Source organism: Poecile atricapillus, chromosome Z (genome assembly GCF_030490865.1).
Source record: "Poecile atricapillus isolate bPoeAtr1 chromosome Z, bPoeAtr1.hap1, whole genome shotgun sequence".
NCBI classification, from domain to species: domain Eukaryota; kingdom Metazoa; phylum Chordata; class Aves; order Passeriformes; family Paridae; genus Poecile; species Poecile atricapillus.
In genome coordinates, this window is record NC_081289.1 from 25,248,036 (window position 1) to 25,261,168 (window position 13,133).

At 38.0% G+C, this 13,133-nt stretch overlaps 1 protein-coding gene across 1 annotated transcript in view; it reads left to right on the forward strand.

Annotated features, from left to right (window-relative positions):
* Window positions 1–13,133, forward strand: part of LOC131573207 (neutrophil cytosol factor 4-like) — a 53,919-nt gene that overhangs the window by 25,173 nt on the left and 15,613 nt on the right. Inside the window, exons 3-4 of the mRNA XM_058826932.1 lie at window positions 2,314–2,439; window positions 9,946–10,053. The gene's annotated coding sequence lies outside the window, so the exon portion shown is untranslated. The remainder of the gene's footprint in view (window positions 1–2,313; window positions 2,440–9,945; window positions 10,054–13,133) is intronic.

Genomic DNA, 13,133 nt, shown 5'->3' on the forward strand with positions numbered 1-13,133 from the left:
CTGAGATTCTGAAATTTCACCTATGTGAAATGGTAGATTTTAGGGAGGAAGTTTGTGTTACTGCACTTTTCAGTTTTGGTAATGTGGTTGCATATTTACTATCATCTCAATCAGGTTCATTCACAAAAAATTAGGGCTGTGTTTCCTCTTTAGGATGCATATACAATGCAGAGTTGGGGATGCTCATCCATTATAATTTCTTTTCCTTTTCCCCCCACACATATATAACTGTAATCTGAATAATAAGGTGTTCTGGATCCCTTTCAGCCAACATATCCAAAATTTGGGACGGTATCATGACAGCAGTAGCATAACATCCTAAAACAGGAAGTTTGCCCTGCTGCTATCTCCTGTGTCTGCTGTGTTGTGACAAGCAGCTTCAGTCTTCAAGGATACCAGCCAGCCGTCTTTTGCTCCCCATAGATTTTCCTTTTTTGTTAAAGATGTAATGGAATCACAGAATCATTCAAGTTGGAAAAGACCTCCAAGATCAAGTCCTGACTTTGACTGAACACTACCAGCTTTAAGTGCTACTTCCAGTTGTTTCTTGAACACTTCCTGGGATGGTTACTCCCCCACTTTCCTGAGCAGCCCATTCCAATGCTAAACCATCCTTTCAGGGAAGAAATTCTTCCAGATGACCAACCTGAAGCTTTAGTCTGCCAAGGATGTTGTGATGATGAGCGCTTATACATGTTGGAGAGGAAAGTGGACAAATTCATGGAAGAGAGATCCGCTGAAAGTTATCAAACTCCTACAGGCCACATCCAGCCTGTGAAGCTCCTGAGCCAAACTGGTTGTGATTTGGGATAGGATTAGAGGAAGGTGTAATAATCGGACTGCCTTGCAATTACATTCCTCCAAACACTTTTATCTATGTCCACTGTCACTGTCTACACTACTGAAAATGTCCTTTCTTTTGTATATGTAATTATAATTTCCTCTGCAATAGCCTGTTCTTGGTTTTGCCTGAGGGAAGTCTGTATTCCTAGGATCAAAGCTCAGTGGTTCCATTTTTACTGATTTTTCCACTCCTCTGGTAATTGTCTCAAAAGCTGAAGATAGCAAATAGCTGCAAGAGATACCCCAGAGGTAAGAAATAGGTCACTACCAGTTTGTGCTACCAGTGGGCTTTGGGGACTCCCCAGCTTGTATTGCAAATGGTGTGGAAAAGAAAGCGAAATGTCTCACCCAAAGGGGATAATACAAATAAAAACCAGAGACAGGTGTAAACCCCTGGTGAGAGTTAGGCTCAAATTACCAAACAAGAAAAAGGCAAGTGCTGAAAGAGTAGGTCTGTGTATCATAACACATCCTAGCAACTTCAAATGGATATTTACAGCAGGAAAAAAAGCTGTTAGTCCCAGTGGGAAACCCTGACCCCAAGGTTAAGTGAATGGAAACAGTTGGTTTTCTTTACTACACACACTTGTGGGTACCAGACATTTGTCATAATTGACACTCTGGTGGTGTTCATGCTGGGATGGATAAGCCCCATGTAATTATTACCACAGGGGTTGTATTCCAGAAAAACTAGCACAGCAGAAAGATGGTTTCATTACTTATTCCTATTTATACTAGGCTGCTGGTAAGAGAACAGTCAAAGTATTTAGATCAGGGTAAACAGCTTTTGGGGAAACTGGACTTTAGTTTTAGCAGCCAGAATCCTTTGGTAACCCAAATTTTGATAGTAATTCTTTAATTAATCTGTGGTTTGTTTGGGTTTTTTCTTGTCTTTTTTTTTTTTTTCCTTTAAAAAAAAATAAAAATTAATGCACTTATCATTCATTTCAGAGGTGTTAGTGCCCAGTGAGATGGATTTAAAAGTCAAAGGTTTGTAAAGGGCTCATATCTTTCTAAGTTAACAGCAAGTGTGAAGAATTTTATATCTCAAATGCTCAAATGGCAAGTTGGGGCTTTGCTGTCAACATCTCAAGTGGAAATTGCTAGATAAGAAAGTTTATAACTATTACCAGAACAGGAGAACTGTTGTGTCAGCTGTTTATTTATTGTCAATATTTCATTAGAAAACAGTTCTTCCATTTGCACAATTGGTAAATGAGGCGTCTTCTCAAGTTTAAGTGATGATTTGAATCCAGCTAAGGAGAATAATAGTAAATAAAAGTCATTATTCTGTAGTACTGTTTCAATCACCCTGATGAATTGAGTTGAACAGCATCAGCCCAGTTGTTTATAAACAAATACACACAAAATTATCTTACTTGCACTAAAAGAATATCTCCATGTTGTTCATGGCCTGAATCTGACCCAAATGCTGAATTCTCCTGTGCTTTCACTTTTCTATATCTTTAGGTTGCCTAAAAGAAAGATTACAGGAAAGAAATCTCTGTTCTTGCTACCTGTTCTAAACTTCTTAAGAGAATGGACTGACATTCAAGTGCTAGCTTGTCCAGCAGCATTCACCTGGGATCCCCTCAGGTAAATGTCAAATTGAAAATCTGAGTTTGTCTCTTGTAACATCCTTATCCTCTGTGTTCAGGAGAAAAAAATATTAAAGAAAGATTCACAGGCATATTCCTAAGGGAAGTATGTTTCCCTTGACATTTCCACTGTATCTCAACTTCTTACAGTTTTCTTTCAGATATTCCTTCTGATAATCATCACATTGTTAATGATTTTATGTATGGGGATTTCTTTATTTTCCTATGAAAGTGAAAAAGTTTATTCCTATTATTAAAAAAATTATTTGCAAAACAGAAATAGATTTATTGGGCTAACCTTTTTAATAGAAAATTACATTATGTTTTTTATATTTTGCACATCTGAATTGGTCTTCATTATGGGCATACTTTTTTTTTGCCTGGATGTTTGTATTGTTTCTCCTTCCCCAAAAGGTTCACAGTGGCAATCTCTTGCAAAAATCACCCTATTGCAGGGTCTTTTTGAATTTCTGCTTTCAAAACTTTGTATATATTCCTTGTGTAGCTCAAAGGAGTGTTGTAATCTAGAAGTAGAGCATCAATCCATCTGGTAGAGATGCATCAGCACTTTAGGCTCATGCTTTGGTATTTTGATGGCTGTTTCTAAGAGGCAATAGCCTCCCAGGCCTTTTAAGGTTTGATCTCACTGGGATACAGAAACTGCTGTCTTGAAGAAGAATGAGATATTTCAGAAAATTGATCATTAATAGCTTGCTTATGGATGATGCAGAGACTTGCATGACATAAGTGATGTGCTGGCTGGCAGCATTTTGCCTCTGAAATTTATAATCTCAGTTATTTTTCTGCACTTCTGTTGACAATTCTGCTCTGTAATTTGTGAAGGAAAAAGCAAATATCAGGGCATACTGAAAACCTTGTTGATCTCTGAGGTAGTGTACTTCTATGTCTTCCGTTACTATCAGCTGCCTAGGGACTTGTTTTTCCAACACTTTCTCCTGTTAAAGGGCAGACAACTGAAACAAAACCAAATCAACTGTTTACATGAGACCACACAGCATAGTGGCACAAGAAATTGCATGTTGCATCCTGTCATGGGGTGGTATCTTCCAAAATGGACCTTCCTTTTTCTTTTTGTTGCTCTAGGTCTTGATGGTGAGAACTATATTTTGTGACAGCAGTCTCACTGGGGTGGAGCAAAGAGATCATTGCTTTCACATAAGAGGATTTGTTTGTTACTTGACCTCTTCTTTACTACCATGTTCACCCTGTTTATTGCACAGGACATTGTCTCTTTTCAGCTGGGCTTCTTTTACCCTTTCTTAATAGGGCTAGATTTGTTCCAATTATTAATATTATTCATAAGCCTGTACTCATAAGCACATTGTAAAAATGCCTAAGGATGTGTTCACAAGAAATGGGGGAGGAGTGGGGCTCTTCCTTCTCCCAGGAGAGGGAAAGTTTGCTAATGCCCTGTGAGGGAATGACAGATGATTTCTCTCTCAGGTTATACATGTTCTAAATCCTCGCCACTGTTTTTCTCCAGCAATGAGGAGTCAGATGCTACTGTAACAGCACAGAACTTGTGCAAATCTCTTACAAAGACCTTTATTACTGCTATGAGTAAAACCAAGTCACTTGCTTAACCTTTCATCCTATTTTTAGGTGAGCTTACATTTCTGAAGGATGTATTTTATTGCCTTTCATGGTTTTGGCTAGTTTTCTGTTGATTTTTTTTTTCTCCTTTTCTTTTAGTGTGATATGGGAGGATGAAGATGTGAGAAAGCATCTATTTCTCTGAGCTGTTGTGTTGGTATTTGTTAACCTGACATTTTGTGTGATGTGCCCAATTCCCTTTCTAGCAGTTTTTAGTCTTTATTCTTTTGGGAATAGAGACAGCAGAAATCACACTTTTCACACACAATTTCTCTCCTGAAAAAAACCCCCAAACTGGGGGAAAGGATAGGCAAATGATTTTGTGAACAAATCTTTGATTTGGCCTCAGGGTAAACGCTGTGAAATCTTGGGAGAGGAAGTTGGGTTTTATTTCACTAGTTTAGTGTAACCTGATTTGCAAGAAATGCTTTTACATCCAGAGAGCTGCATTTTCAACTCAGTTGTCTTTTGAGAGTCTGAGCCATCTTCCACAGTTGTCATTGAGACTCTTGTGGTGTTTTTAATGGAGATTTCACCATGGTCCTCTTCTAGAGCTATTCTCAAGAACTGCAGTGTGATGGGGATCAATTAGTAACACTGAATAATTACTTTGTAGAGAGAAGGCCAATTATTTAGGGGTTTCATTGACACCAAAACTCTAGGTGGGTACTTATCTCTTTTCTGATATCAGTGACTGCTGAAAACTGCTGATGTTTTATATTGTAATCTGAAGGCAGAAAAACCAAGTAAATTTGTCTCTTCTGCTGTTTTGTCTTAAGCATCCGTATTTTATGCATGTGCTTTCTTTTTGTTTATAAGAAGGAGTACATTCTGGACTGTCATATTATGTTTTGTTTTGTGGGTTTTTTTGAGAGTTTTTTTGCTGTGCTGGTGTTTGATTTAGTTTTGGTTTTGTGTGTATGTAAGGATACATAACTGTCCATCTTCCAACATAGAGGCACCACAGAAGTCCACAGTTCTGGAATGAGGAATTATCATATATTGTCACCAAAACTAACCAAGTATTGACATACAAAGTTTTAAAACACTGTGTATTTTATTACTCACTAAGACCAGTAAGAATATCTGTTCTGGTAAGTAGTTATGAGTGTGTGAGAGAAGCAAACAAGGGAATGATTGATTGTGTGAGGATGAAGACTGGGGAACAGATACATACATGCTGTGAGAGATGTAGATAAATACCTTTTCACCGTGGGTGTCAGCTGGAACAGATGCCTCAAGCATGCATGAAGCCTTAACCTAAGTGTGTGTGTGTGTACATTCCTCCTCCCCACATAATCTACACTTGTAGAGGAAGGTATGTGCCTATGTGAAAAAAACAAGTACATACCTGATGTAGAGTTAAATGAAAAGTTGTTTCAATAGCTGAGTTCCTGCTTTTACAAAATCAGGGAAATTGTGATCATCTTGAAAAATATATGGAAGCTTTTCTGTAGAGAAAAACATAGTTCTCCTACATTTTGGTAAGTGGAACATTTGGAACTTTATGCTCCCCTACCAGAAGTGCATCTGATACACTGTACAGGGATTTCAAAGTTTAATTTAGCTTAACTCTTGGCTGCAAACAACTGCTGATAAATTTAGTTGGGGGATTAGGGAAGACTAATAGCTCCTTAAAAGGAGCCTGAAGATGAGACAGCAAAACAAAAACATCTGCTAGACTCTCCCTTAGAATGGTAGCACGCCATACAGTCATATTTTAGAGAAGTAAATAAGGCTGGGCAAGAAGTGGTTTTTGTAGATATAGACACTTGAAGAAAGAGATCCAAATGTGTGTTTAAGGAAGTTGTTCCCTTTCCAAAGTGAAGGAGGGGGTATCTTGAATGGAATCAGTACTATATAGAAACTACCTTTCTCCTGTGGTTCTACATAGTATGCTAGCCCTTTAAAAATAGCTATTGTTATTTTCTTTTCCCCATTATGTTTTTAACCAAATCAGTACAAGAAAACTCGGATGTTTATTTGGAGAATAGACTTATTGGAAATTACTAGAAGTTTCTCTTTCTACATGCTTCTTCCTCAGCTGTTTTATACTGCATCAAATTTTCTAGATCCAACTGTAATTGGGGCCTTTTTTAAGTATTGTACTTAGATGTCACATAGCAAGAATCAATTCTTATGCCAAAGGCACTATGATCTTGCACAGTCTTCTTTATCCTAAACTTTTTGACTATGAATAGTCCCTCTGAAGCTAGATTTGGAGCTTAAATGAGAATGAAGTAACTATTTAATGCCTTTTTTTCCTGCCTTCACATAGCCTTCAGCTATCCCACAGTTACATTTTTATTTTTTCTGTTACCCAAGGGCCCCAGAGAGAACTTACGTGAGAAAAGGTTAAAAAGAAAAGAGTATTTGAATAATTATTATCCAAACTAAGAGGGAATAATCATTTGATAGCATTTCAATCTGCTTAAAAAGAAATGTCCTTTCATAGAATGTTTAATTATCTTGTGGGTTTAGCAGCTGGATGGCTATTATTTCAGCAAAGAGTTTATTGAGATTTGCAGAAGGATTATATGTAAAAGCAGAGTGCCTGTTGTTAGCCTAGCTAAATCTGATAGACTTTGAAAGAATAAGACAATCATCTGTAAGAATGTAAACTGTATTGCCAAGTCAAGCAAGTGTGTTTGGTTTTCAAATTTTTTTTGTGTTTTGCAACAACAATTGAAAAGAAAGTATTCACATTAGAAATACTGGTCTGCTCTGATGAATCATAATATGGATTCAAGAGTGAAAGAAATGAACAATTTTTCTAGCATAAAAATTTTTGCTATCTTCATGAACTCTTTGTATACTTACATGATGATGTAGGTGGACTGGTAAGCCCCATGTTTTGCATTCAAAATATGTGAACAATAACTTTTCTGTAACTGAGAGCAAAATGTCACTGACTTTTCAAGTTATATCTCTAAAATACCAATTGGAATTAAGTATTTATGTGGTGAAAGTGTTATTTTCTGTAATTCTTGCTCTCCCAATCAAGTCTATTTATAAAACTCTGCAGCCTTTCTGACTGCTCACTAGTTAACAGCCTAAAGAGCCCAATTTCAACTTGTGTAAATGTTTCTTCATCCTTTGTTTCACTGTGTAAGCACGCCAGGCATGGTGAAAGTTATAACTGTTTTATTTCTCATACTAAGACTCTTGATGTCTAAAGGCCACAGCATTAGCAAAAATAAAGAGACTGAGGGTAATGGGAGACAAACTACTAAGGCAAAGGAAAACAAAGAAATGTTTAATTGTTAATAAAATTAGTGCAGGTCTAGTGCTTGTGTGGTGCATAATTTTAATCTCTCTATTAATTTTCATGGCAGACATATTTCCCTCCTCCCCCCTTTGGAGCACTGAATACTTGTTGTGTCAGGCAACATTTGAGAAACGCTGCTCAAAGGTACTTTACGCATCAAGCTCTCTTGATTATTTTACAAGTATCATTAACACAGACCAGGTTTTCCCTGGGATTACCAGGTCAGTTTATAAGTTTCTTGGTCATTCCAGAGCTTCCCCACACACACTTGATAGACTTGATGACAAGAGAGCTGAAAAAGTAGGAGCAGGCCCAAAGCCAAATAATTAGCTGCTATTTAGGGGAGGTGCCTTGAGGAATTATTTTCCAGCTCAGAAGTTCAAGACTAGAAGAACAAAGGTTGGGATCAATAGAGGAAATAAAAGGTTATGTGAAGAGAAAAGTAGGTTGAGGAGGAAGATGGGCTTGGAGAAAGATGCATGCCACCAAGAGAAAATGGTGAAGCTGGAAAACTTGTGATGAAAGAGGAAAGAATTTGCAGACGAATGAGACAGGAAGTATAGGCAAGGCATGGAGATCAGTTGATTACTTATTTCTGTCAATGCAATCTGAGAATATGCATCAATACATTTTACTGTGATGTTATTAAAGGTACTGATTTTAGAAGTGTTGACTTTAGGAGAATTTGAGTTTCAGCTCATTCTTTTTTTTTTTCTTTAATACAAGAAACTTAATTTTATAGCACTGTATCATAGACTGTCTGAAGTGTTCACAGTTACCAAATGCCTGTGAGATTTTAATTTAGGTCAAGCAGATTGGCTGACCAGTAACTCTGATGGAGACTCTGGTTGTCTGAAGATAGCATCTGGTAACTGAACATAGAATAAGTAAGGTTAGAAGGGGCCACCAGGTGTCATACATGCAATGAATAGCTCAAAGATGACCTAATATAAAGGAGAGGTTAAACTTGTCTAGTCAAAGTTTGCACATTTCCCATAACAGAGACCCCATAGTCTTTCTAGGCCCTTGTTCCAGTGTCACGTTGAATTATTTTTTTCTTACCTCCACTGAGATTCTTTTGCTTGTGCAACACTGTCTCCTGTCCTTTCATTGTCCACCTAGGAGAAGAGTCTAGCTGTGTCTGCTCTTTAATCTCACTTTGTTTTGCTGGTGTAGCAGTTATATCTCCCTCCCAGTCTTTTCCTTTTTAAGCTAAACAAAGTAATTTATTTCAGCTTTTCCTTGAATATTGTGTGCTCCAGCCTTATTTGTCCTTGGTTGAGCTCTATCAGACTGTCACTATTTGTCTTGTTTTTGAGGGTCCAAAACTAGTGATAGTATTTCAGATACAGTCTTATAGTATTCCAGATACAGCCTGAGAAGCATTTGCAAGACAAGAAAAATAATTACTCTTGACCTACTGGTTATTGTTTCGCTACTGCAAAAAACCCTAACAAACTGAAGTGGAAGTATAGAGAGAGAAATAAAGGCTATAAACAACGAAGATCTATGAAAGAAGAGGAAAAAGCAAGGATTTGAGCAAAGCTTGGTCAGCAAAATTGCAAATATTGTGGATCTGAGACTGTAGTTGTCCAGCCATGCTGTCAGACAGTGGAAAAAAAGCTCTGATCTATTACCTTTTATGATGCAGAGGTCTTGGCAAGGAATAGTACTACCTCAGGGCATCTACAGACTTTCAGGTACCAACAGAGTATATTCCAGGCAGTTCCCCAGAGGGTAAGGTCAAGATTCTTATTCATCAGTTTTCCCTTCCTATGCCCGAATGTAAATCATAATGTCATGTCTAAGAGATATAATTTATAGCCAGCCTTCTGGGTGGTCAGCTTCACATCTCATAAATTAGATAGCCAGACACTTGTGGGTCAAGTCTGGACTTGCATTGGACTTTGCACTGCATTACTTTAGAGAAAGGATAGATTCTTCCCAATTCTTCCTTACACTTGCTTGTTTCTACATATCCCTATTTTTACTTTCTATGTTACTCTTTTTGTCAGCTATGCATTGTCCTGATTTTTTCTCTCATTCTTTTATTTTTCTTCAGTGGAGCATGTTAGTGGTTGTGGTAGATCAATATATGAAGTTATCTGACTTTTATGTGTAATCTTTTGTTTATCTGACTTCCCAGATATAGAATAAAGGACTGTGTTCCTCTTTCCAGCCTTCCCTCCCTTGTTCTCTTTCCAGAGGCACATATTTCACAATGAGATAACTGCAGAGAAAGTTCAAAGAAAGTTCTCTGGATGTCAAAGATCATGATTCTTTCTTGCAGGTGAACAGCAGAAGATGTCCCAGCTCTTCTCAAATTCTAAAGAAAGATTTAAATTAGTCTCAGATGGGTCTTTGGATTATCATAGTACTCACTGTACAGCAGGGCCTGAGAGTCTTCCTTTTTTTTCAGACTAGGTTTGTTCTTGATACTGCTGGTCAAAATAATTATCAGAGAAGAAGCATTAGTGAGGATGATGCTGTACCATCCAAAGAAATCTTTAGGCAGTGCAGATTATTTTGTTCTGACATGAAGTGTTAACAGTAGAAGAAGTTATTGATATAATTCTGTTCTCAAAGGTTTTTGTTGTTTTTTTTTTTCTTTTTATACTGCAGTCCCCTCACTGTCTGTTTTTTATGCAGTCAAGAGAAAGAAGGTTGGAGTGGAGAGAATACAGTGGTGTGGGGTGTTCTCCTTCTGGCAATATCAGCACCAAGGAAAAAGTAAGTAGTATTGAAAATGGATCTAATTCAATACTGCAGAAAGTGATGATTCCACTAAAAGGCACTGGAACAAAGAGGGGAGTCTGTTTTTTTCTGGTTAGTTAATGAGAATATGTCCAGTTCAATCCCCTACTGAGTACATCTGCTCATGTTTTGAAGGTTACTTGACCATTCTCATTTTAGTAGAATGTAAAACAGTGCAGAATATCTCTGGGAGATGCAGAGATGTTAACCAAGGTGGGGAGAAAGAGGAAACAGATTCTCTTTCACATCCTTGATTGTAATATTGCAGAAATCAGTTTTTGTACTATCTCATCTGGTTAGTATTAAAAAACCCTTTTGGCCAACAGCCTGATTTAGTTTTAGAGCAGCCACACAGAATCTAATATGGGAAAAAAAAGGGAAAACTGAGCGTCCTAAGTTGACTGAGTCTTTGCAATTGCTGGCAAATCCACTGAATGGATCTTCTGACAAACTGGATGGAGTGAGCTGGAGATAGATCCCTGGTAAATCTAAGAGCCAAAAATTGGCTGAACATCTTGGACAAGTTTGGAAGCTTGTTTCTTGTTTCTTGTCTGGCTCATTTCCTTGTCCCATCCCCCCTTTCTCTGCAGCAGAAGCAGTGTTGAAGGGTGTGCACTCCGTCTGGCAGGCTGTTGGAGGAGTCTCTGGCCTCAAATTACACAGCATGAGAACTCTGTGCACAAAATTAGCAGCAGAGCTCTGTGTATTAGGTGCCAGGGAAAAATGTCACATTCAGCAGAACTCAAGAGGTGAGATGTGGAACAGAAAGAACTGGAACAGGACATCAATCCCTCTCTAGCTTTTACAGTTTTTTTAGCAGACACATCTGAGAGTGTCATAACCACCTTGTTTGGACTAAGAATTATTTGGGTAATAAAAAAATTTTATTGTATGTCTTAGTCACAGGCATTTTTGATTTTTACTCCCCTCCCTTCCCTTCCTCCTTTATTTTTAAGTTTTATTTTGGCGTTTTCACAAGGAAAACACCTTTCAATCATGAAAAAGTGCTGTTGACATACGGTTTTCTGCCCTCTTTTCCACCTACCTGTGTTATGATTCCTGATGAGAAACCCACTGTTATGGCACTGTTTTCACATCGTGCAACAGCTTGTACAAGTTGTTTGTAGTGAAATCTGGAAAAATGAATAAAGTGATGGCAAATGAATAAAGTGATGGCAAACAGTGCAAAGGCACTAAGGGAGAGAGGAACAGCTACTCAAGAACTGTGTTCTGTAAATACTACCTCAGTAGCTGCTGTCTCATTCAGAAAAGCTATTACAACAAAGGTTATGGTTTGGGGGTGTGCTTTGGCTTCTTCCATACGTCATTAAAAGTGGTAAAATTCTTGCCATGCTACTGTTAGGTTGCCCTGAAGCATATGCATGAAAGAGGCTGCATTAGTATCTGCATGTGGAGATGGATTATCAAGAAATAAAATTAATTATTTGGGGCTGTGCATGTACACACATACACTCACTGTGTTGTCAGAGCAGTCTGCTTTTGTAAGACAAAGTTATCAGGTAGTGCTTGTTTAATGTATTCCTCCCCATTCATTCTCCTCATCATGTTGATGTCTGCTCTGTGAGCTGGGCTGGGAAATTGATCTGTGGCTTAAAAAAGTGTTTTTACAGCTGTCTTAGTTAGCTGACATATTTTGCAGCATAACCTCAGATGTGCCACCCTGTGAGGCAGGAAAAAAACACCAAGAGTATGTGAAGACAGGGAATTTCCTAAGCTGTTACCGTTACCATATACTCATTTCTTGAAATCACAACTTCAAAGTTCTCCAATATCTTTGTTTGGCTCAGATTATTGAAGCAATCCACAAGCACAATGATGTATTCCAAAATTAAATGGTACTCTGAAGAAAGTAATTCTTCATTTCCTTTCCTTGTTCTTTTCTGTAGTAGGACAGGCCTATTGGCTACTGGTGTTTAACATATGTGATAGTTTATCCACTATAGTCTTTTCTGAGGGTTTGGGAATCTGTTCTAAGGCCTGGCATTGGAACATTACTGGCACATTTTAAAAGAGCAACCTTTTTACATTGTTTTCTGTTTGCACTGCAGGTGATTTTGAGTGTAGGTGGGTTGCAAAGAATAATGGTTATAGTTTCTCACATTTTACCTGATTTTCCCCAAGAATTATACCTGTACTGAGCATTTTTCCTTCTCACCTCCCCCCTCATGAGAAAAGTCTTAGTCAGCCCTGTTTTACAGATGGCAAAGATGAGGCAGAAGGAATTACACACAGCAAACCAGTGGCTGAACTTGCTATGGCAGTTAATTAAGAGATCTCTTGTTCAGACCCAGTTTCACATAATGAGGCAGCTTTCTGCCTATTGAGGTATGGGAGACATAAACTCCAGCCTTCCACACTTGAAATGGACAGTCCAGCCACTGATATGGGATTGAATTGCTCATTGAAATGTTAATTGGTGCATTAATTCCACAATTTTATATTTCAGGGAATGAAGGCTGAGGTAATAAATGGCTGGTAGGTGAGGCAGCAGGTGAGGCAGGCTGTGAGTATGTGCTGTGAGGAATAGACAGAGCAGAACTTTGAAAAAACACAGAGCTTTGCTATTTATTGCCTCTATATTTGCCACTTGCCTGCCTATCCTAATCTTTAGCCCCCTTGCCCCCTGATTTTATTAAGGAATATTGTCCCAATTTATGAACCATTAGAAAATGAGCCATAAACTCTCTATAAAGAGCAGACTGGATATTTCTGCACCAGAAAATTGTGCTTCTTTGACTATATCAGTGTATCTTAAGTAGTACAACTCCCCTAGGGTAAAGACAATTATACCAGTGTAAAAGTGCATATCCAAATATAGCTGAGTCCTGAATGAGAAGGTACCTTTGTACCAGTAATAACTAGGTCCACAGTAATGGACAGATTTATTACCTTACCTTTAGAAACCTGAGGTGACAAAGCTGTGAATATAGCCATTTCATAATTCATATATATTCCTAGGAGACAGATAAAACCTTCATAGGGAGAACTGGCCCACTTGGGGTCTTATTTACTGGCCAGTGGTGCCTGTTTCTCTT